The sequence below is a fragment of the Callionymus lyra genome, chromosome 2, assembly GCF_982586985.1.
Source record: "Callionymus lyra chromosome 2, fCalLyr1.hap1.1, whole genome shotgun sequence".
Taxonomy (NCBI): domain Eukaryota; kingdom Metazoa; phylum Chordata; class Actinopteri; order Syngnathiformes; family Callionymidae; genus Callionymus; species Callionymus lyra.
The window spans coordinates 627,700-652,699 of NC_141819.1; the positions used below are offsets into that span (position 1 = coordinate 627,700).

At 45.5% G+C, this 25,000-nt stretch overlaps 1 protein-coding gene across 1 annotated transcript in view; it reads right to left on the bottom strand.

Moving 5' to 3' along the window:
- Positions 1–14,785, bottom strand: part of sema6bb (sema domain, transmembrane domain (TM), and cytoplasmic domain, (semaphorin) 6Bb) — a 135,134-nt gene extending 120,349 nt beyond the window's left edge. Inside the window, exon 1 of the mRNA XM_087783170.1 lies at positions 14,294–14,785. The gene's annotated coding sequence lies outside the window, so the exon portion shown is untranslated. The remainder of the gene's footprint in view (positions 1–14,293) is intronic.
- Positions 14,786–25,000: the final 10,215 nt, after the last annotated feature.

Below are 25,000 nucleotides of genomic sequence, written 5' to 3' on the forward strand. Positions count from 1 at the left end.
TGACAAACACCTGACAAACACCTGACAAACACCTGACAACTACCTGACAAACACCCGACAAACACCTGACAAATACCTGACAACTACTTGACAACTACCTGACAAACACCTGACAAACATCTGACAACTACCTGACAAACACCTGACAAACACCTGACAAACACCTGACAAACACCTGACAAACACCTGACAACTACCTGACAAACACCTGACAACTACTTGACAACTACCTGACAAACACCTGACAACTACCTGACAAACACCTGACAACTACTTGACAACTACCTGACAAACACCTGACAAACACCTGACAAACACCTGACAAACACCTGAGATACCTGACAAACACCTGACAAACACCTGGAACTACCTGACAAACACCTGACAACTACCTGACAAACATCTGACAAACATCTGACAACTACCTGACAAACACCTGACAAACACCTGACAAACACCTGACAACTACCTGACAAACACCTGACAACTACTTGACAACTACCTGACAAACACCTGGCAACTACCTGACAAACACCTGACAACTACTTGACAAACACCTGACAAACATCTGACAAACACCTGACAACTACCTGACAAACACCTGACAACTACTTGACAACTACCTGACAAACACCTGGCAACTACCTGACAAACACCTGACAACTACCCGACAAACACCTGACAAACACCTGACAAACACCTGACAACTACCTGACAAACACCTGACAACTACTTGACAAACACCTGATAAACACCTGACAACTACTTGACAAACACCTGACAAACACCTGAAAAACACCTGCCAAACACCTGAAAAACACCTGACAAACAGCTGACAACTACCTGACAAACACCTGACAAACACCTGACAAACACCTGAGATGCCTGACAACTACCTGACAAATACCTGACAAACACCTGACAAACACCTGAGATACCTGACAAACACCTGAGATACCTGACAACTACCTGACAAATACCTGACAAACACCTGACAAACACCTGAGCTACCTGACAAACACCTGCCAAACACCTGACAACTACCTGACAAACACCTGAGATATTTGACAAATACCTGACAAACACCTGACAAACACCTGCGCTACCTGACAAACACCTGCCAAACACCTGACAAACACCTGACAAACACCTGACAAACACCTGAGGTACCTGAAAAACACCTGAGATACCTGAAAAACACCTGACAACTACCTGACAAACACCTTACCAACACCTGATAAACACCTGACAAACACCTGACAACTACCTGACAAACACCTTACAAACACCTGACAACTACCTGACAAACACCTGACAACTACCTGACAAACATCTGACAAACACCTGACAACTACCTGACAAACACCTGACAAACACCTGACAACTACCTGACAAACACCTGACAAACACCTGACAAACACCTGACAAACACCTGACAAACACCTGACAACTACCTGACAAACACCTGACAACTACCTGACAATCACCTGACAAACACCTGACAACTACCTGACAAACACCTGACAAACACCTGACAACTACCTGACAAACACCTGAGATACTTGACAAATACCTGACAAACACCTGACAAACACCCAATAAACACCTGACAACTACCTGACAAACAGCTGACAAACACCTGACAACTACTTGACAAACACCCACTAAACACCTGACAACTACCTGACAAACACCTGACAACTACCTGACAAACACCCGACAAACACCTGACAACTACCTGACAAACACCTGACAACTACTTGACAACTACCTGACAAACACCTGACAACTACCTGACAAACACCTGACAAACACCTGACAAACACCTGACAACTACCTGACAAACACCTGACAACTACTTGACAACTACCTGACAAACACCTGACAAACATCTGACAACTACCTGACAAACACCTGACAAACACCTGACAAACACCTGACAACTACCTGACAAACACCTGACAACTACTTGACAACTACCTGACAAACACCTGACAACTACCTGACAAACACCTGACAACTACTTGACAACTACCTGACAAACACCTGACAACTACCTGACAAACACCTGACAAACACCTGACAAACACCTGACAACTACCTGACAAACACCTGACAAACACCTGACAACTACTTGACAACTACCTGACAAACATCTGACAAACATCTGACAACTACCTGACAAACACCTGACAAACACCTGACAAACACCTGACAACTACCTGACAAACACCTGACAACTACTTGACAACTACCTGACAAACACCTGACAACTACTTGACAAACACCTGACAAACATCTGACAACTACCCGACAAACACCTGACAAACACCTGACAAACACCTGACAACTACCTGACAAACACCTGACAACTACTTGACAAACACCTGATAAACACCTGACAACTACTTGACAAACACCTGACAAACACCTGAAAAACACCTGCCAAACACCTGAAAAACACCTGACAAACAGCTGACAACTACCTGACAAACACCTGACAAACACCTGACAAAAACCTGAGATGCCTGACAACTACCTGACAAATACCTGACAAACACCTGACAAACACCTGAGATACCTGACAAACACCTGAGATACCTGACAACTACCTGACAAATACCTGACAAACACCTGACAAACACCTGACAACTACCTGACAAACACCTGAGATATTTGACAAATACCTGACAAACACCTGGCAAACACCTGAGCTACCTGACAAACACCTGCCAAACACCTGCCAAACACCTGACAAACACCTGACAAACACCTGACAAACACCTGACAAACACCTGAGGTACCTGAAAAACACCTGAGATACCTGAAAAACACCTGACAACTACCTGACAAACACCTTACCAACACCTGATAAACACCTGACAAACACCTGACAACTACCTGCCAAACACCTGACAAACACCTTACAAACACCTGACAACTACCTGACAAACACCTGACAACTACCTGACAAACATCTGACAAACACCTGACAACTACCTGACAAACACCTGACAAACACCTGACAACTACCTGACAAACACCTGACAAACACCTGACAAACACCTGAGATACCTGACAAACACCTGACAAACACCTGACAAACACCTGACAACTACCTGACAAACACCTGACAAACACCTGACAAACACCTGACAACTACCTGACAAACACCCGACAAACACCTGACAAACACCTGACAAATACCTGACAACTACCTGACAAACACCTGACAACTACCTGACAAACACCTGACAAACACCTGACAAACACCTGACAAACACCTGACAACTACCTGACAAACACCTGACAAACACCTGACAAACACCTGACAACTACCTGACAAACACCCGACAAACACCTGACAAACACCTGACAAATACCTGACAACTACCTGACAAACACCTGACAAACACCTGACAAACACCTGACAAACACCTGACAAACACCTGACAAACACCTGACAAACACCTGACAACTACCTGACAAACACCTGGGATACTTGACAAATACCTGACAAACACCTGACAAACACCTGACAAACACCTGACAAACACCTGACAACTACCTGACAAACACCTGAGATACTTGACAAATACCTGACAAACACCTGACAAACACCTGACAAACACCTGACAAACACCTGACAAACACCTGACAAACACCTGACAAACACCTGACAAACACCTGACAAACACCTGACAACTACCTGACAAACACCTGACAAACACCTGACAAACACCTGACAAACACCTGACAAACACCTGACAACTACCTGACAAACACCTGACAAACACCTGACAAACACCTGACAACTACCTGACAAACACCTGACAAACACCTGACAAACACCTGACAAACACCTGACAAACACCTGACAAACACCTGACAACTACCTGACAAACACCTGAGATACTTGAGAAATACCTGACAAACACCTGACAAGCACCTGACAAACACCTGACAAACACCTGACAAACACCTGACAAACACCTGACAACTACCTGACAAACACCTGACAAACACCTGACAAACACCTGACAACTACCTGACAAACACCTGACAAACACCTGACAAACACCTGACAAACACCTGACGAACACCTGACAACTACCTGACAAACACCTGACAACTACCTGACAAACACCTGACAAACACCTGACAACTACCTGACAAACACCTGACAAACACCTGACAACTACCTGACAAACACCTGACAAACACCTGACAACTACCTGACAAACACCTGACAAACACCTGACAACTACCTGACAAACACCTGACAAACACCTGACAAACACCTGAGATACCTGACAAACACCTGACAAATACCTGACAAACACCTGACAACTACCTGACAAACACCTGACAAACACCTGACAAACACCTGACAACTACCTGACAAACACCCAACAAACACCTGACAAACACCTGACAAATACCTGAAAACTACCTGACAAACACCTGACAAACACCTGACAACTACCTGACAACTACCTGACAAACACCTGACAAACACCTGACAAACACCTGACAAACACCTGACAACTACCTGACAACTACCTGACAAACACCTGACAAACACCTGACAAACACCTGACAAACACCTGACAAACACCTGACAAACACCTGACAAACACCTGACAAACACCTGACAAACAACTGACAAACACCTGACAACTACCTGACAAACACCTGAGATACTTGACAAACACCTGACAAACACCTGACAAACACCTGACAAACACCTGACAACTACCTGACAAACATCTGAGATACTTGACAAATACCTGACAAACACCTGACAAACACCTGACAAACACCTGACAACTACCTGACAAACACCTGACAAACACCTGACAAACACCTGACAAACACCTGACAACTACCTGACAAACACCTGACAACTACCTGACAAACACCTGACAACTACTTGACAAATACCTGACAAACACCTGACAACTACCTGACAAACACCTGAGATACTTGACAAATACCTGACAAACACCTGACAAACACCTGACAAACACCTGACAAACACCTGACAACTACCTGACAAACACCTGAGATACTTGACAAATACCTGACAAACACCTGACAAACACCTGACAACTACCTGACAAACACCTGACAAACACCTGACAAACACCTGACAACTACCTGACAAACACCTGACAAACACCTGACAAACACCTGACAAACACCTGACAAACACCTGACAAACACCTGACAAACACCTGACAAACACCTGACAACTACCTGACAAACACCTGAGATACTTGACAAATACCTGACAAACACCTGACAAACACCTGACAACTACCTGACAAACACCTGACAACTACCTGACAAACACCTGACAAACACCTGACAAACACCTGACAAACACCTGACAAACACCTGACAAACACCTGACAAATACCTGACAAACACCTGACACACATCAAATAAACACCTGACAACTACCTGACAAACAGCTGACAAACACCTGACAACTACTTGACAAACACCCAATAAACACCTGACAACTACCTGACAACTACCTGACAAACACCCGACAAACACCTGACAACTACCTGACAAACACCTGGCAACTACCTGACAAACACCTGACAACTACTTGACAACTACCTGACAAACACCTGACAAACATCTGACAAACACCTGACAAACACCTGACAACTACCTGACAACTACCTGACAACTACTTGACAACTCCCTGACAAACACCTGACAAACATCTGACAAACACCCGACAAACACCTGACAACTACCTGACAAACACCTGGCAACTACCTGACAAACACCTGACAACTACCTGACAACTACCTGACAAACACCTGACAAACACCTGACAACTACTTGACAAACACCTGAAAAACACCTGCCAAACACCTGAAAAACACCTGACAAACAGCTGACAACTACCTGACAAACACCTGACAAACACCTGAGATACCTGACAAACACCTGAGATACATGACAAAAACGTGACAAACATGTGACAAACACCTGGCAACTACCTGACAAACACCTGACAAACATCTGACAACTACTTGACAACTACCTGACAAACACCTGACAAACACCTGACAACTACTTGACAAACACCTGAAAAACACCTGCCAAACACCTGAAAAACACCTGACAAACAGCTGACAACTACCTGACAAACACCTGAGATACATGACAAAAACGTGACAAACATGTGACAAACACCTGACAAACACTTGACAAACACCTGAGATGCCTGACAACTACCTGAGATACCTGACAAACACCTGAGATACCTGACAACTACCTGACAAATACCTGACAAACACCTGACAAACACCTGAGATACCTGACAAACACCTGAGATACCTGACAACTACCTGACAAATACCTGACAAACACCTGACAAACACCTGAGCTACCTGATAAACACCTGCCAAACACCTGACAACTACCTGACAAACACCTGAGATATTTGACAAATACCTGACCAACATCTGACAAACACCTGACAAACACCTGAGGTACCTGAAAAACACCTGACAAACACCTGAGATACCTGAAAAACACCTGACAACTACCTGACAAACACCTTACCAACACCTGCCAAACACCTGACAAACACCTGACAAACACCTGACAACTACCTGACAAACACCTGACAAACACCTGACAACTACCTGACAAACACCTTACAAACACCTGACAACTACCTGACAAACACCTGACAAACATCTGACAACTACCTGACAAACACCTGACAAACACCTGACAACTACCTGACAAACACCTGACAAACACCTGACAACTACCTGACAAACACCTTACAAACACCTGACAACTACCTGACAAACACCTGACAAACATCTGACAACTACCTGACAAACACCTGACAAACACCTGACAACTACCTGACAAACACCTGACAAACACCTGACAACTACCTGACAAACACCTGACAAACACCTGACAACTACCTGACAAACACCTGACAAACACCTGACAAACACCTGACAAACACCTGACAAACACCTGACAACTACCTGACAAACACCTGACAAACACCTGAGATACCTGACAAACATGTGGAAAATGATACTCAGCATGAAACACAAATACACAATGAAGTGTGTATTTGTGTTTCAGTAAATCTTCACGCAGAATGTTTTACATCATTTGAAACAATTTTCTTCACACATGACTTTATCTGAGGACTTAACAACAGAGAAACCAGCAAAACCCCAGAACCAGCCTGGAGACCAGAGACCCGAGACCAGAGACCAGAGACTAGAGATCAGACCCAGGGACCAGAGACCAGAGACTAGAGATCAGACCCAGGGACCAGAGCCCAGGGACCAGAGACCAGTGCCCAGGGACCAGAGATCAGATATCAGATATCAGATATCAGATATCAGATATCAGATATCAGAGATCAGAGACCAGAGACCAGAGACTAGAGACTAGAGACTAGAGACTAGAGACTAGAGACTAGAGACCAGAGATCAGAGACCAGAGACCAGAGACCAGAGACCAGAGACCAGAGACAAGAGACTAGAGACTAGAGATCAGAGACTAGAGTACAGACCCAGGAACCAGAGACCAGAGACCAGAGACCAGAGAACAGAGACTAGAGATCAGAGACCAGAGACCAGAGACTAGAGACTATAGATCAGAAGCTATAGATCAAAGACTAGATATCAGAGACCAGAGACCAGAGACCAGAGACCAGAGACCAGAGACTAGAGATCAGAAGCTAGAAATCAAAGACTAGATATCAGAGATCAGAGACCAGAGACCAGAGACCAGAGACCAGAGACCAGAGACCAGAGATCAGAGACTAGAGACTAGAGACTAGAGATCAGAGATCAGAGACCAGAGACTAGAGACTAGAGATCAGAGACCAGAAACTAGAGACTAGAGACTAGAAATCAGATACTAGAGATCAAAGACTAGAAATCAGATACTAGAGATCAAAGACTAGAGATCAGAGATCAGAGATCAGAGATCACAGATCACAGATCAGAGACTAGAGACTAGAGACTAGAGACTAGAGACCAGAGATCAGAGACCAGAAATCATAGACCAGAGATCAGAGACTAGAGATCAGAGATCAGAGACCAGAGACCAGAGACCAGAGACTAGAGATCAAAGACTAGAGATCAGAGATCAGAGATCAGAGATCAGAGATTAGAGATCATAGACTAAAGAACAGAGACTAGAGACTAGAGACCAGAGATCAGAGATCAGAGGTCAGAGACTAGAGATCAGAGACTAGAGACTAGAGATCAGAGATCAGAGATCAGAGACTAGAGACTAGAGACTAGAGACTAGAGACCAGAGACCAGAGACTAGACATCAGAGATCAAAGACAAGAGATCCGAGATCAGAGATCAGCGATCAGAGACTAGAGAACAGAGACCAGAGACTAGAGATCAGAGACCAGAAATCAGAGACCAGAGATAAGAGACTAAAGATCAGATATCAGAGACTAGATACTAGAGATTATAGACTAGAGACTAGAGATCAAAGACTACAGACTAGAGACTAGAGATCAGAGACCAGAGACCAGAAATCCGAGACTAGAGATCAGAGACCAGAGACTAGAGACAAGAGACTGGAGACTAGAAATCAGATACTAGGGATCAAAGACTAGAGATCAGAGGTCAAAGACTAGAGATCAGAGACTAGAGATCAGAGACTAAAGACTAGAGAGTAGAGATCAGAGATCAGAGACCAGAGACCAGAGACCAGGAATCAGGGACAAGAGATCAGAGACTAGAGACTAGAGATCAGAGAACAGAAATCAGAAACTAGAGAACAGAGACTAGAGATCAGAGACCAGAGAGTAGAAATCAGATACTAGAGATAAAAGACTAGAGATCAGAGATCAAAGACTAGAGATCAGAGATCAGAGACTAGAGATCAGAGACTAGAGATCAGAGATCAGAGAACAGAAATCAGAGACCAGAGATCAGAGACTAGAGACTAGAGACTAGAGACTAGAGACTAGAGATCAGAGACCAGAGACCAGAGACTAGAGATCAGAGACCAGAAATCCGAGACTAGAGATCAGAGACCAGAGATCAGCGATCAGAGACTAGAGAACAGAGACCAGAGACTAGAGATCAGAGACCAGAAATCAGAGACCAGAGATAAGAGACTAAAGATCAGATATCAGAGACTAGATACTAGAGATTATAGACTAGAGACTAGAGATCAAAGACTACAGACTAGAGACTAGAGATCAGAGACCAGAGACCAGAAATCCGAGACTAGAGATCAGAGACCAGAGACTAGAGACAAGAGACTGGAGACTAGAAATCAGATACTAGGGATCAAAGACTAGAGATCAGAGATCAAAGACTAGAGATCAGAGATCAGAGACTAGAGATCAGAGACTAGAGATCAGAGATCAGAGAACAGATATCAGAGACCAGAGATCAGAGACTAGAGACTAGAGACTAGAGACTAGAGATCAGAGACCAGAGACCAGAGACCAGAGACTAGAGATCAGAGACCAGAAATCCGAGACTAGAGATCAGAGACCAGAGATCAGCGATCAGAGACTAGAGAACAGAGACCAGAGACTAGAGATCAGAGACCAGAAATCAGAGACCAGAGATAAGAGACTAAAGATCAGATATCAGAGACTAGATACTAGAGATTATAGACTAGAGACTAGAGATCAAAGACTACAGACTAGAGACTAGAGATCAGAGACCAGAGACCAGAAATCCGAGACTAGAGATCAGAGACCAGAGACTAGAGACAAGAGACTGGAGACTAGAAATCAGATACTAGGGATCAAAGACTAGAGATCAGAGGTCAAAGACTAGAGATCAGAGATCAGAGATCAGAGACTAAAGACTAGAGAGTAGAGATCAGAGATCAGAGACCAGAGACCAGAGACCAGGAATCAGGGACAAGAGATCAGAGACTAGAGACTAGAAATCAGAAACTAGAGAACAGAGACTAGAGATCAGAGACCAGAGAGTAGAAATCAGATACTAGAGATAAAAGACTAGAGATCAGAGATCAAAGACTAGAGATCAGAGATCAGAGACTAGAGATCAGAGACTAGAGATCAGAGATCAGAGATCAGAGAACAGAAATCAGAGACCAGAGATCAGAGACTAGAGACTAGAGACTAGAGACTAGAGATCAGAGACCAGAGACCAGAGACTAGAGATCAGAGACCAGAAATCCGAGACTAGAGATCAGAGACCAGAGACTAGAGATCAGAGATCAGAGATCAGAGATCAGAGATCAGAGATCAGAGATCAGAGATCAGAGATCAGAGATCAGAGACTAGAGATCAGAGACTAGAGACTAGAGACTAGAGACTAGAGACTAGAGACTAGAGACCAGAGACCAGAGTACAGAGACTCGAGATCAGAGACCAGAAATCAGAGACCTGAGATCAGAGACTAGAGATCAGAGACCAGAGACTAGAGACTAGAGACTAGAAATCAGATACTTGGGATCAAAGACAAGAGATCAGAGGTCAAAGACTAGAGATCAGAGATCAGAGATCAGAGACTAGAGATCAGAGACTAGAGACTAGAGACTAGAGACCAGCGATCAGAGACTAGAGATCAGAGATCAGAGACCAGAGACTGGGAATCAGGGACAAGAGATCAGAGACTAGAGACCAGAGACTTGGGACTAGAGACTAGAGACTAGAGACTAGAGACCAGAGACCAGAGACCAGAGACTAGAGTCTAGAGACTAGAGACTACAAATCAGATACTAGAGATAAAAGACTAGAGATCAGAGATCAAAGACTAGAGATCAGAGATTAGAGACTAGAGACTAGAGACTAGAGACTAGAGACTAGAGACTAGAGACCAGAGACTAGAGATCAGAGAACAGAAATCAGAGACTAGAGATCAGAGACTAGAGATTTGAGACTAGAGATTAGAGACTAGAGACTAGAGACTAGAGATCAGAGACCAGAGACTAGAGACTAGAGATCAAAGACTAATGATCAGAGATCAGAGACCAGAGACTAGAGATTAGAGATCATAGACTAAAGACCAGAGACCAGAGACTAGAGACTAGAGACTAGAGACCAGAGACCAGAGATCAGATATCAGAGGTCAGAGATCAGAGATCAGAGATCAGAGACTAGTAACTAGAGAATAGAGACCAGAGATCAGAGATCAGAGATCAGAGATCAGAGATCAGAGACTAGACATCAGAGATCAAAAGACCAGAGATCAGAGATCAGAGACTAGAGACTAGAGACCAGAGACTAGAGATCAGAGACAAGACACTAGAGACTAGAGACCAGGGATCAGGGACCAGAGACTAGAGACTAGGGACTAGAGACTAGAGACTAGAGACCAGAGACCAGAGACTAGAGATCAGAGAACAGAAATCAGAAATCAGAGACCAGAGACTAGAGACTAGAGATTAGAGACTAGAAACTAGAGATCAGAGACCAGAAATCCGAGACTAGAGATCAGAGACCAGAGACTAAAGATCAGAGATCAGAGACTAGAGACTAGAGACTAGAGACTAGAGACTAGAGACCAGAGACCAGAGACCAGAGACTCGAGATCAGAGACCAGAGACCAGAAATCAGAGATCAGAGACTAAAGATCAGAGATCAGAGATCAGAGATCAGAGACTAGAGATCAGAGACCAGAGACCAGAAATCCGAGACTAGAGATCAGAGACCAGAGACCAGAGACCAGAGACCAGAGACTAGAGATCAGAGATCAGAGATCAGAGATCAGAGATCAGAGATCAGAGGCTAGAGACCAGAGACCAGAGACCAGAGACCAGAGATTAGAGATCATAGACTAAAGACCAGAGACCAGAGACTAGAGACTAGAGACTAGAGACTAGAGACCAGATATCAGAGATCAGAGATCAGAGATCAGAGATCAGAGATCAGAGATCAGAGATCAGAGACTAGAGACTAGAGACTAGAGACTAGAGACCAGAGACCAGAGTACAGAGACTCGAGATCAGAGACCAGAAATCAGAGACCAGAGATCAGAGACTAGAGATCAGAGACCAGAGACTAGAGACTAGAGACTAGAAATCAGATACTTGGGATCAAAGACAAGAGATCAGAGGTCAAAGACTAGAGATCAGAGATCAGAGATCAGAGACTAGAGATCAGAGACTAGAGACTAGAGACTAGAGACTAGAGACTAGAGACTAGAGACTAGAGACCAGCGATCAGAGACTAGAGATCAGAGATCAGAGACCAGAGACTGGGAATCAGGGACAAGAGATCAGAGACTAGAGACCAGAGACTTGGGACTAGAGACTAGAGACTAGAGACTAGAGACCAGAGACCAGAGACCAGAGACTAGAGACTAGAGCTCAGAGAACAGAAATCAGAGACTAGAGAACACAGACTAGAGATCAGAGACCAGAGACTAGAGACCAGAGACCAGAGACTCAAGATCAGAGACCAGAAATCAGAGACCAGAGATCGGAGATCAGAGACTAGAGATCAGAGATCAGAAGTCAGAGACTAGAGACTAGAGACTAGAGACTAGAGATTAGAGATTAGAGATCAGAGACCAGAGACCAGAGATCAGAGATCAGAGACCAGAGACCAGAGACCAGAGACCAGAGATCAGAGACCAGAAATCAGAGACCAGAGATCAGAGACTAGAGATCAGAGATCAGAGACTAGAGATCAGAGACAAGAGACTAGAGACTAGAGATCAAAGACTAATGATCAGAGATCAGAGACCAGAGACTAGAGATTAGAGATCATAGACTAAAGACCAGAGACCAGAGACTAGAGACTAGAGACTAGAGACCAGAGACCAGAGATCAGATATCAGAGGTCAGAGATCAGAGATCAGAGATCAGAGACTAGTAACTAGAGAATAGAGACCAGAGATCAGAGATCAGAGATCAGAGATCAGAGATCAGAGACTAGACATCAGAGATCAAAAGACCAGAGATCAGAGATCAGAGACTAGAGACTAGAGACCAGAGACTAGAGATCAGAGACAAGACACTAGAGACTAGAGACCAGGGATCAGGGACCAGAGACTAGAGACTAGGGACTAGAGACTAGAGACTAGAGACTAGAGACCAGAGACCAGAGACTAGAGATCAGAGAACAGCAATCAGAGACCAGAGACTAGAGACTAGAGATTAGAGACTAGAAACTAGAGATCAGAGACCAGAAATCCGAGACTAGAGATCAGAGACCAGAGACTAAAGATCAGAGATCAGAGACTAGAGACTAGAGACTAGAGACCAGAGACCAGAGACCAGAGACTAAAGATCAGAGATCAGAGATCAGAGACTAGAGATCAGAGACCAGAGACCAGAAATCCGAGACTAGAGATCAGAGACCAGAGACCAGAGACTAGAGATCAGAGATCAGAGATCAGAGATCAGAGGCTAGAGACCAGAGACCAGAGATTAGAGATCATAGACTAAAGACCAGAGACCAGAGACTAGAGACTAGAGACCAGATATCAGATATCAGATATCAGATATCAGAGGTCAGAGATCAGAGACTAGAGACTAGAGACTAGAGACTAGACATCAGAGATCAAAGACCAGAGATCAGAGATCAGAGACTAGAGACCAGAGACCAGAGACTAGAGATCAGAGACAAGACACTAGAGACTAGAGACCAGAAATCAGAGACCAGAAATCAGAAAATCAGAAATCAGATACCAGAGATCAGAGACTAGACATCAGAGATCAAAGACAAGAGATCAGAGATCAGAGACTAGAGACTAGAGACTAGAGACTAAAAACTAGAGACTAGAGACTAGAGACCAGAGATCAGAGACAAGACACTCAAGACTAGAGACCAGGGATCAGGGACTAGAGTCTAGAGACTAGAGACTAGAGACCAAAGACTAGAGACTAAAGACTAGAGACCAGAAATCAGAGACCAGAGACCACAGATCAGAGACTAGAGATCAGAGACCAGAGATCAGAGACTAAAGACTAGAGATTAGAGATCAGAGACCAGAGACCAGGAATCAGGGACAAGAGTTCAGAGACTAGAGACCAGAGACTTGGGACTAGAGACTAGTGACCAGAGACCAGAGACCAGGAATCAGGAATCAGGAATCAGGGACCAGGGACCAGAGATCAGAGACTAGAGACTAGAGACTAGAGATCAGGAATCAGGGACCAGGGACCAGAGACCAGGAATCAGGAATCAGGAATCAGGGACCAGGGACCAGGGACCAGGGACCAGGGACCAGAGATCAGAGATCAGAGACTAGAGACTAGAGATCAGAGACTAGATACCAAAGACCAGAGATTAGAGACACACAAGAGACCAGACGAGTCTTACCTGGTGTTGAAGACGGACGAGGACGCAGAAGATCCAGAGACTCAAACTACTCCTCCCTGACACACCTGTCCATCACAGGTCCGGTCCTCTCCAACTGTCTCTCCCCACGATCACCTGTCCACGCTGCGACACGAGCCACGAACAAGTCTTCTCTGCGACGCATGTCCGAGAGTCACATCCACGAGAGTCACATCCACGAGAGTCACATCCACGAGAGTCACATCCACGAGAGTCACATCCACGAGAGTCACATCCACGAGAGTCACATCCACGAGTCAGAATAACCCGCAGACACCCACGAGCGTCACTCCTTCTTCTTCTTCTGCTTCTCTTGTGTCATCGGAACAAAAACACTGTGGAGCTCCGGGGAGGAGGAGGAGGAGGAGGAGAGCAGGAGCGAGAAAAGGAGACACAGAAGGAGACACTGAAGGAGACACAGAAGGAGACACAGAAGGAGGTCCAGTCACAGAAAGATTCGAGCTGCAGCGAACATCTCAGATCCTGTGGACGAGACAAAACCAGAAGCGGAGTCTGGCTCGCACTGGAATGGCATCGATCAATTATGAGTTTGGTGGTCACGTGGTGTCAGTGGGCGTGACTTGAGAACTTTATGAGGACAAACACGTGACCACACGAAAAATATGAATTATATTTAATAAACAAAGTAAAACTTAAAAATGTTGAATCAATAAAGAAATAAAATACAAATGTTGAACATTAAACGATTAAAGTTATTCTGTGATTTCATTGTTTTTCTTTTACCTCTGTTCATCAGTTCATATGTTCATCAGTTCATCTATACATCAGTTCATCTGTTCATCTATACATCAGTTCATCTGTTCATCTATACATCAGTTAATCAGTTCATCTGTTCGTCTGTTCATCTGTTCATCTGTTCATCTGTTCATCTATACATCTGTTCATCTGTTCATCTGTTCATCTGTTCATCTGTTCATCTGTTCATCTGTTCATCTGTTCATCTGTTCATCTGTTCATCAGTTCATATGTTCTTCAGTTCATCTATACATCAGTTCATCTGTTCATCTGTTCATCTGAACATCAGTTCATATGTTCATCAGTTCATCTATACATCAGTTCATCTGTTCATCTGTTCATCTGTTCATCTGAACATCAGTTCATCGGTTCATCAGTTCATCAGTTCATCAGTTCATCGGTTCATCAGTTCATCTGTTCATCTATACATCAGTTAATCAGTTCATCTGTTCGTCAGTTCATCTGTTCATCTGTTCATCTGAACATCAGTACATCAGTTCATCAGTTCATCAGTTCATCATTTCATCAGTTCATCGGTTCATCAGTTAATTTGTTTATCAGTTCATCAGTTCATCAGTTCATTTGTTTATCAGTTCATCAGTTCATCAGTTCATCAGTTCATCTGTTCATCTGTTCATCTGTTCATCAGTTCATCAGTTCATCAGATCATCTGTTCATCAGTTTATTTGTTCATCAGTACATAAGGTAAGGTAAGGTAAGGTAAAACTTTATTGATCCCTCAGGAGGTCTCCTTCGGGAAATTGTTTTTTACCAATAGCCAGCAATTTTTTCATAAACAATAAAAAATAATATATAAAAAATAAAATAATAAGAAGAACATAAAGAGGAAGAACAAGATGATACAATCTAAGTCTAAAGATAAAGATAAAGAACATAGATCAAAGAAAAACAACAAAGACAAAGATACAAAGACTAACAGAACATCCAGATACTTTCACTTCTGCCCCCGAACTCAGAATTGTACAATTTAATAGCCCGAGGAATGAATGAGTCCCTGAGTCTATTAGTGTTGCATCATGGGAGGAGCATTCATGCTTCATCTGCTTCTCTGCTCACTGATGACAGTGTTCAGAGGATGATGATCATGATGGACAGTAGTTTGTTCAATGATCTCAGCAACTGTCACCAGTGAGTCCAGCTTCATTCCAACCACAGAGCTTCTGATCAACCTGTTGACCTGTTGACACTCCTCTTGGACACATTCCCACCCCAACACACCACAGCATAGAACACTGGCCACCACAGACTGGTAGAACATGCAGAGGAGCTTCTTGCAGATGTTAAATGATCGAAGCCTCCTCAGAAAGTACAGTCTACTCTGAACCTTCTTATACACATGGTCTGTATTGCAGGACCAGTCCAGTTTGGACTGGACCTCCCGAAGTCCAAGACCAGCTCCTTGGTCTTTGAGGTGTTCAGCTGCAAGTGGTTCCTCTCACTCCAGTCCACAAAGTCACGTATCAGACTCCTATACTCGTCTTCGCTGTTGTCCCTGATGCATCCAACAATGTCAGTGTCGTCAGCATACTTCTGGACGAGACTCAGCTCTGAGTTGTAGCAGAAGTCTGAAGTGTAGATGGTGAAGAGGAGAGGGGCCAGTACTGTCCCCTGAGGTCCTCCTGTACTGCACACCACAGTGTCAGACGTGATGTCCTTCAGCCTGACATACTGTGGTCGATCAGTAAAATAGTCCGTAATCCAGGAGACCAGACCAGGGTCCACATGCATCTTAGTCAGTTTGTCCTGCAGCAGAGTGGGTTGGATAGTGTTGAAGGCACTAGAAAAGTCCAGGAACAGGATTCTCACTGAACCGCTTCCTTTATCCAAGTGGGAGTAGGTCCGATGCAGGAGGTGAAGGATGGCATCTTCCACACCAACTGCTGGCTGGTAGGCAAACTGCAGGGGGTCTTGCGCGTGCTGGACTTGTGGCCTGAGATGTTTGAGGACCAGCCGCTCCAGTGTCTTAATCAGCTGCGAAGTCAGTGCCACCGGTCTGTAATCATTCAGCTCGGTCGGATCTTTTTAGGGACTGAAACGATACAGGAAGTCTTCCACAGAGTTGGTACTTTCTCCAGCCGTAGACTGAGGTTGAAGACATGCTGGAGCGGCTCAGCTAGTTCAGCAGGTCTTTAGCAGCCGAGCAGACACCTTATCAGGACCAGCAGCCTTCCCTGGACGAATCCTCCGAAGTACATCCTGTACCTGGAGTGAGGTGAAGCTGGGAAGTGGTTGTGTGGAGCTGAGGGGGGCACAAGAAGGTGGGGCAGGTCCTGAGGTGGGCAGCAGTGAGGGTGAGGCGACCTGCTCAAACCTGTTGAAAAAGTTGTTCAGTCCATCTGCTTCTCCTCCAACCTCCTCCTGTAGGTGTCCTTTGCCTCCCTCAAGCATCGCTTCACCTCCTGCTGAGCTTATCTCATGACGTCCCTGTCTCTGCTCCTGAAAGCCACTTTCTTCCTGTTAAGGACATCCTTGACCTCCTTTGTTACCCACGGTTTATTATTAGGGTAACAGCGGACAGTCATAGTAGAGGCGACAACGTCCAAGCAGAAATTTAAATAATCTGTTAGACAGTGTGTCTGTCCCTCGATGTCCTCACCATGAGACCTCAGCAGCACATCCCAGTCTGTTGTTTCAAAGCAGTCTCTGATGGCGTCCTCCACAGCTGGTGTCCACTTTCTGATTGTCTTAGTGGTCACAGTCTGTCTCTGCACCAGAGGAATGTACTGTGACTGAAGGTTGACCAGGTTATGATCGGACCTTCCAAGTGGAGGAAGAGGTTTGGCTCTGTAGGCGTCCTTCAAGTTGGAATAAAGAAGGTCAATTGTCCTGTTATTCCTGGTGGGACAATCCACAGCCTGATGGAAAGTAGGCAGAGTAGAGTCCAGGTTGATCAAAGTCTCCAGAGATGATGATAAACGCGTCAGGATGTTGATTCTGAAGTCGAGCTGTCATTGTGTGGATCTTCTCACAGGCAGATGGCGCCGCAGCGCTCGCAGGAATGTAGACACACAGCGCGATCACGTGACTGAACTCACGCGGTAGATAATATGGACGCATGCTGACAACAGTTCTACATCTTGACGACACGAGACTTTCTTCACAGTAACGTGTCCCGGACTACACCAGCGTTTATTCACGTACATGATCAGACCTCCTGCTCTGACGGAGCTGAAACCAGGCAGGTCCACGAGTGAGTCCGGAGTCAGTGAGTGAGCCACGTCTCAGAATCAGAATCAGAATCAGAAAACCTTTATTAGTCCCGCGAGGGGAAATTCGGTTTAACAGCAGCGAGAGAAATAAAAACACCCAGAAATAAAAACGAGAAAGAAAATCTAAATAGAATAAAAGATAAATCTGCGCTATATAATATATACACAATCATATTTACATAAATAACAAGAGGTGCAGTTAAATAGTTATCTTGGTGTGTTCTTGTTGTGGAGTCTGATGGCAGCAGGAGGAAGGAGGTACCTCTCCCTCACACACCTGGGATGGAGCATCCTATCACTGATGGAGCTCCTCAATGCCCTCAGTGTGTGCTGGAGAGGGTGAGACAAGTTCCTCCTCATGGAGCCCAGCTTGCTCCGTATCCTCCCTCCAGTCACTTCCTCCACAGGATCCAGGGGGCGCCCTAGGACGTAACCGGCCTTCTTAATAAGGCTGTCCAGTTTATCCTTTACTGTCATGCTGCTCCCCCAGCAGACCACACCGTTGAAGATGGCAGAGGCCACTACTGAGTCATAGAATGACTTCAGGAGTGGCCCCCGGACACCAAACGACCTCAACCTCCGGAGCAGGTAGAGTCTACTCCGCCCTTTGTTATAAAGAGCAGCAGTGTTATCCACCCAGTCCAGGCGGTTGTTGAGGTGAACACCCAGGAACTTGTAAGTCGTGACAATCTCAATGTCCTGTCCCTGGATGTTCAGTGGTGAGGGGGAGATGGAGGGACACCGCCGGAAATCCACAATCAACTCCTTAGTTTTGCTGGAGTTGATCTGGAGGTGGTTTTCCAAGCACCAGTCAACAAAGTCCTGGACAAGTCCCCGGTACGGCCCGTCATCCCCGTCCTTAATGAGGCCGACGATGGCGGAGTCGTCCGAGAACTTCTGCAGGTGACTGTTGGGAGACAGGTGTTGGAAGTCTGCAGTGTACAGTGAAAAAAGGAACGGTGCTAACACTGTTCCCTGGGGGACCCCTACACTGCACAGTACAGTCCTCGAAACACCATCCCGGGTCCTCACGAACTGTGGACGGTTGGTGAGGTAGTCCACAATCCAGTCCGTGAGGTGAGTGTCCGCTCCAGACAGCTCCAGCTTGTCCCTCAGGATGTCTGACCTGATGGTATTGAAAGCACTGCTTAGATCCAGGAAAAGGATCCTCACAGTGCTTACAGGCGACTCCAGGTGAGAAAGAGCTCGGTGGAGAAGGAAGATGATGGCGTCCTCCACGCCGATGTCAGGTTGGTAGGCAAACTGCAATGGATCCATGGAGGAGCGCACCAGAGGACTCAGGTAACTAAGGACCAGCCGCTCCAGAGCCTTCATAAGGTGGGATGTCAAGGCCACAGGTCTGTAGCAGCTGGGATCCTTAGGGTGCTGAGTCTTCGGCACCGGTACCACACAGGACGTCTTCCACAGTAGTGGAACTCTTCCCAGGGTCAAGCTCATGTTGAACAGAAGTCCAACAATTTCACTTAACTGGTCAGAGCACGTCCTGAGTACTTTGCCACCGATGCCGTCTGGTCCAGGGGCCTTTGTTGTCCTGGTTCTCCTGAGCTGATTTCTCACCTGGAGAGGTGTGAGGGACAGGGTGGGGTGGGGGGGCATTGTCCCCTGTGGAGTCAGCGGGGGGGCTGAAACAATACAAGCTCGGGGGGGAGGAGAAGGTAAAAGAAGAGGTGTGAATGGTTGAGCAGGGGGGGGAGCCGACACCTCAAACCTTGAAAAATAACTGTTTAAGTTGTCGGCCCAATTTTTATCCCCCGCCGCTACAGAGAGCCTGGTCTGATGTCCGGATATGGATTTCAAACCTCTCCAGACATCTCTGGTGTTGTTGTTGGCCAGACTCTCTTCCATCTTCCTCCTGTACCTCTCCTTTCCCTCCCTGATCTTTCTTCTCAGCTCCTTCTGGACTGCCATCAGATCCTCTTTGTTTCCCGACCTAAAGACTCTCTTCTTCTCCTTTAAGAGAGTCTTTATATTAGGATTAATCCAGGGTTTGTTGTTGGAGAAGCATCGTACAGTTCTGGTTGGTACAATGCTCTCCACACAGAAGTTTATGTAGTCCGTGACACATGAAGTTAGTCCGTCAATATCCTCCTTGTGGGACTCACTGAAGATGCTCCAGTCCGTGGTCTCAAAGCAGACCTGCAGAGCTTCCTCAGCTTCTTCAGACCACTTCTTGACTGAGCGAGTCACTGCTGGTTGCCTGCTCACAAGTGGCTTGTAAACAGGTAGGAGATGGACCAGACAGTGGTCAGCTCGTCCCAAAATCCCAAGATCTCCGTGAAGATCAACAAGCTGCTCTCTCTGTAGATTCAATTCAATTCAATTCAATTCAATTTTATTTCAAGTGTCTTATCATAACAAAGTTATCTCAAGACACTATACAGTTGAAATAAGACTACAGTTGATTAAGGAAAAATAGATCCAGCAATTCAACAAAGAGCAAGAAACAAAACACTGTACAGTGAGCAATGGCGAGGAAAAACTTCCTTTTAGAAGCAGAAACCTCGAGCGGAACCCGACTCATTGTTGACGGCCTGCCGCTTTGACCGGCTGGGAGGAAGGATGGGGGGGTAGACAGATGGATAAGGAGAGGAGTGAGGGAGGATATAGTGAGAGAAAAGAGGAGAGTGTAGGAGGGTCCATGGGGGTGCTGGAGAGAACTCGGGATCTGATCACGTGGTGAAGATCCTGGATCAGCAGCTGCTCTGGAGGTGGATCCCTGGATCAGCAACAGCTCTGGAGGTGGATCCCTGGATCAGCAGCAGCTCTGGAGGTGGATCCCTGGGGCTCCGGGAGAGAAATAAAAAGGTGTGGGTTTGGGACAAATGTATACAATACACAGGTATACAGACTCCGGTGACGGGTGAAGATATATAGAGGGGAGAGGGGGGGGGGGTTGAAATAGCCAGGCCAGAGGGCACATACCTAGCACAGCAGATCCACTGGTTGTTGAGGGCAGACAGCTTGTCCATCTTATTCGTCAGTGAATTGACGTTCATCGTGATCGTTGGGATCGTTGGTCTCTGATTGTCCATTAGCTTAGCCTTTAGCCTCTTTCCTGCTCTACAGCCTCGGTAGCGGCGCTGAAGTTCGATCGGGATCTCGTGACGATCTCCAGCCCGTGCCATTGACTTCAGCGACAGTAGATCCTCTCTTGAGTAAACAAGACGATTCTCCCCATGTTCAAAAGTATCCATCTAAAAAATTATAGTAAAAAAAAATGAATAAAAACAGAAAGTTATAGAAATTGCTGCGGAGCTACTGGAGAGGCAGCCGTCCTCGTCGGCGCCTTTAATCTCATCCTTTAAGTTCATCTGTTCATCAGTTCATCAGTTCATCAGTTCATCAGTTCATCTGTTCAGCTGTTCATCAGTTCATCAGTTCATCTGTTCATCTGTTCATCTGTTCATCTGTTCATCAGTTCATCAGTTCATCTGTTCATCTGTTCATCAGTTCATCTGTTCATCAGTTCATCAGTTCATCTGTTAATCAGTTCATCAGTTCATCTGTTCATCTGTTCATCAGTTCATCTGTTCATCAGTTCATCAGTTAATCTGTTAATCTGTTCATCAGTTCATCAGTTCATCTGTTCATTTGTTCATCAGTTCATCAGTTCATCAGTTCATCAGTTCATCAGTTCATCTATACATCAGTTCATCTGTTCATCAGTTCATCAGTTCATCAGTTCATCAGTTCATCTGTTAATCAGTTCATCAGTTCATCTGTTCATCTGTTCATCAGTTCATCTGTTCATCAGTTCATCAGTTAATCTGTTAATCTGTTCATCAGTTCATCAGTTCATCTGTTCATTTGTTTATCAGTTCATCAGTTCATCAGTTCATCAGTTCATCAGTTCATCTATACATCAGTTCATCTGTTCATCAGTTCATCAGTTCATCAGTTCATCAGTTCATCTGATCATCAGTACATCAGTTCATCTATACATCAGTTCATCAGTTCATCAGTTCATCAGTTCATCAGTTCATCAGTTCATCAGTTCATCAGTTCATCAGTTCATCAGTTCATCAGTTCATCAGTTCATCAGTTAATCAGTTAATCTGTTCATCTGTGACCCGGGGGACCTGGGCCGGTGCCTGGCCATTGTTCCCCCGGGCTCATGCGGTGGCACTCAACCCGGCTACTGGTCGTGTCCGCAGGGTATTGGGGGGGGTTCCGCCGCCGCTGCTGTGGTGGATCCCCATCTCCTTGACTCGGTCCCCTGCTATGGACTTGGTGGCGGCCTGACGGTCTGGGGTCCTCCGTCGCCCGGCCTGGCCCCGGGGCTCTATGCCCTGACTGGTTCTTCTGGCTGCCCCTCTGCCCCGGTGCCTGCGCCTGGTGCCTCCCCCTCTCTGCTTCCTCGGTCGTCCTCGCCTTCTCGCTGGTGTTTGGGGTCGGCTCTGGTGGTTATCTCGCCTGCCGGGTCCTGGTCTCCCGCGGGTTCCTGCCGTGGCTTGGGCCCCTGTGTCTGGATCTGCTGTGCTAGGTATGTGCCCTCTGGCCTGGCTATTTCAACCCCCCCCCCCCCTCTATATATCTTCACCCGTCACCGGAGTCTGTATACCTGTGTATTGTCTACATTTGTCCCAAACCCACACCTTTTTATTTCTCTCCCGGAGCCCCAGGGATCCACCTCCAGAGCTGCTGCTGATCCAGGGATCCACCTCCAGAGCTGCTGCTGATCCAGGGATCCACCTCCAGAGCTGCTGCTGATCCAGGGATCCACCTCTAGAGCTGCTGCTGATCCAGGGATCCACCTCCAGAGCTGTTGCTGATCCAGGGATCCACCTCCAGAGCTGCTGCTGATCCAGGGATCCACCTCCAGAGCTGCTGCTGATCCAGGGATCCACCTCCAGAGCTGCTGCTGATCCAGGGATCCACCTCCAGAGCTGTTGCTGATCCAGGGATCCACCTCCAGAGCTGCTGCTGATCCAGGGATCCACCTCCAGAGCTGCTGCTGATCCAGGATCCACCTCCAGAGCTGCTGCTGATCCAGGGATCCACCTCCAGAGCTGCTGCTGATCCAGGATCTTCACCACGTGATCAGATCCCGAGTTCTCTCCAGCAACCCCATGGACCCTCCTACACTCTCCTCTTTTCTCTCACTATATCCTCCCTCACTCCTCTCCTTATCCATCTGTCTACCCCCCCATCCTTCCTCCCAGCCGGTCAAAGCGGCAGGCCGTCAACAATGAGTCTGGTTCTGCTCGAGGTTTCTGCTTCTAAAAGGAAGTTTTTCCTCTCCATTGCTCACTGTACAGTGTTTTGTTTCTTGCTCTTTGTTGAATTGCTGGATCTATTTTTCCTTAATCAACTGTAGTCTTATTTCAACTGTATAGTGTCTTGAGATAACTTTGTTATGATAAGACACTTGAAATAAAATTGAATTGAATTGAATCTGTTCATCAGTTCATCTGTTCATCAGTTCATCAGTTCATCAGTTCATCAGTTCATCTGTTCATCAGTTCATCAGTTCATCTGATCATCAGTACATCAGTTCATCTATACATCAGTTCATCAGTTCATCTGTTCATCAGTTCATCTATACATCTGTTTGTTTGTTTATCAGTTCATCAGTTCATCTGTTCATCAGTTCATCAGTTCATCTGTTCATATGTTCATATGTTCATATGTTCATCAGTTCATCAGTTTATCTGTTCATATGTTCATCAGTCCATCAGTCCATCAGTCTATCAGTTCATCTATACATCAGTTCATCAGTTCATCAGTTCATCAGTTCATCAGTCCATCAGTTCATCAGTTCATCTATACATCAGTTCATCAGTTCATCAGTTAATCTATACATCAGTTCATCTGTTCATCAGTTCATCTATACATCAGTTTGTTTGTTTATCAGTTTATCAGTTCATATGTTCATCAGTTCATCTGTTCATCTGTTCATCTGTTCATCAGTTCATCTGTTCATCTGTTCATCTGTTCATCTGTTCATCTGTTCATCAGTTCATCTATACATCAGTTCGTTTGTTTATCAGTTCATCAGTTCATATGTTCATCAGTTCATCTGTTCATATGTACATCAGTTCATATGTTCATCAGTTCATCTGCTCATCTGTTCATCAGTTCATCTGTTCATATGTTCATCAGTTCATCTGCTCATCTGTTCATCTGTTCATCAGTTCATCTGTTCATCAGTTCATCAGTTCATCTGTTCATCAGTTCATCTGGTCATCTGTTCGTCTGTTCATCCGTTCATCAGTTCATCTGTTCATCAGTTCATCAGTTCATCAGTTCATCAGTTCATCAGTTCATCAGTTCATCAGTTCATCAGTTCATCTGAGGACAAACTCTCTGCTGGATGATTGACACTCATCACGTGATCACATGATGTCGTGGGGGGGCAGAGGTCACACAACACTTGTGTTAACACAACAACACACGTGTGTGAATGTTTTCAAGGTCAGTGAGTCGTTCTTCATATTCCTTCATGGTCGTCATCAATCACTGTCATCAGCACTTCCTGCTTCAGTCACATGGTCTGAGTTCTTGTTTTCTTTCTACACCGTGAGTCAAGAACACAACACACATGGAAGCACTTGAGTGTGTGTGTCTGTATGTGAGTCTGTGTGTGCGTCTGTATGTGAGTCTGTGTGTGAGTCTGTGTGTGTCTGTATGTGAGTCTCTGTGTGCGTCTGTATGTGAGTCTGTGTGTGCGTCTGTATGTGAG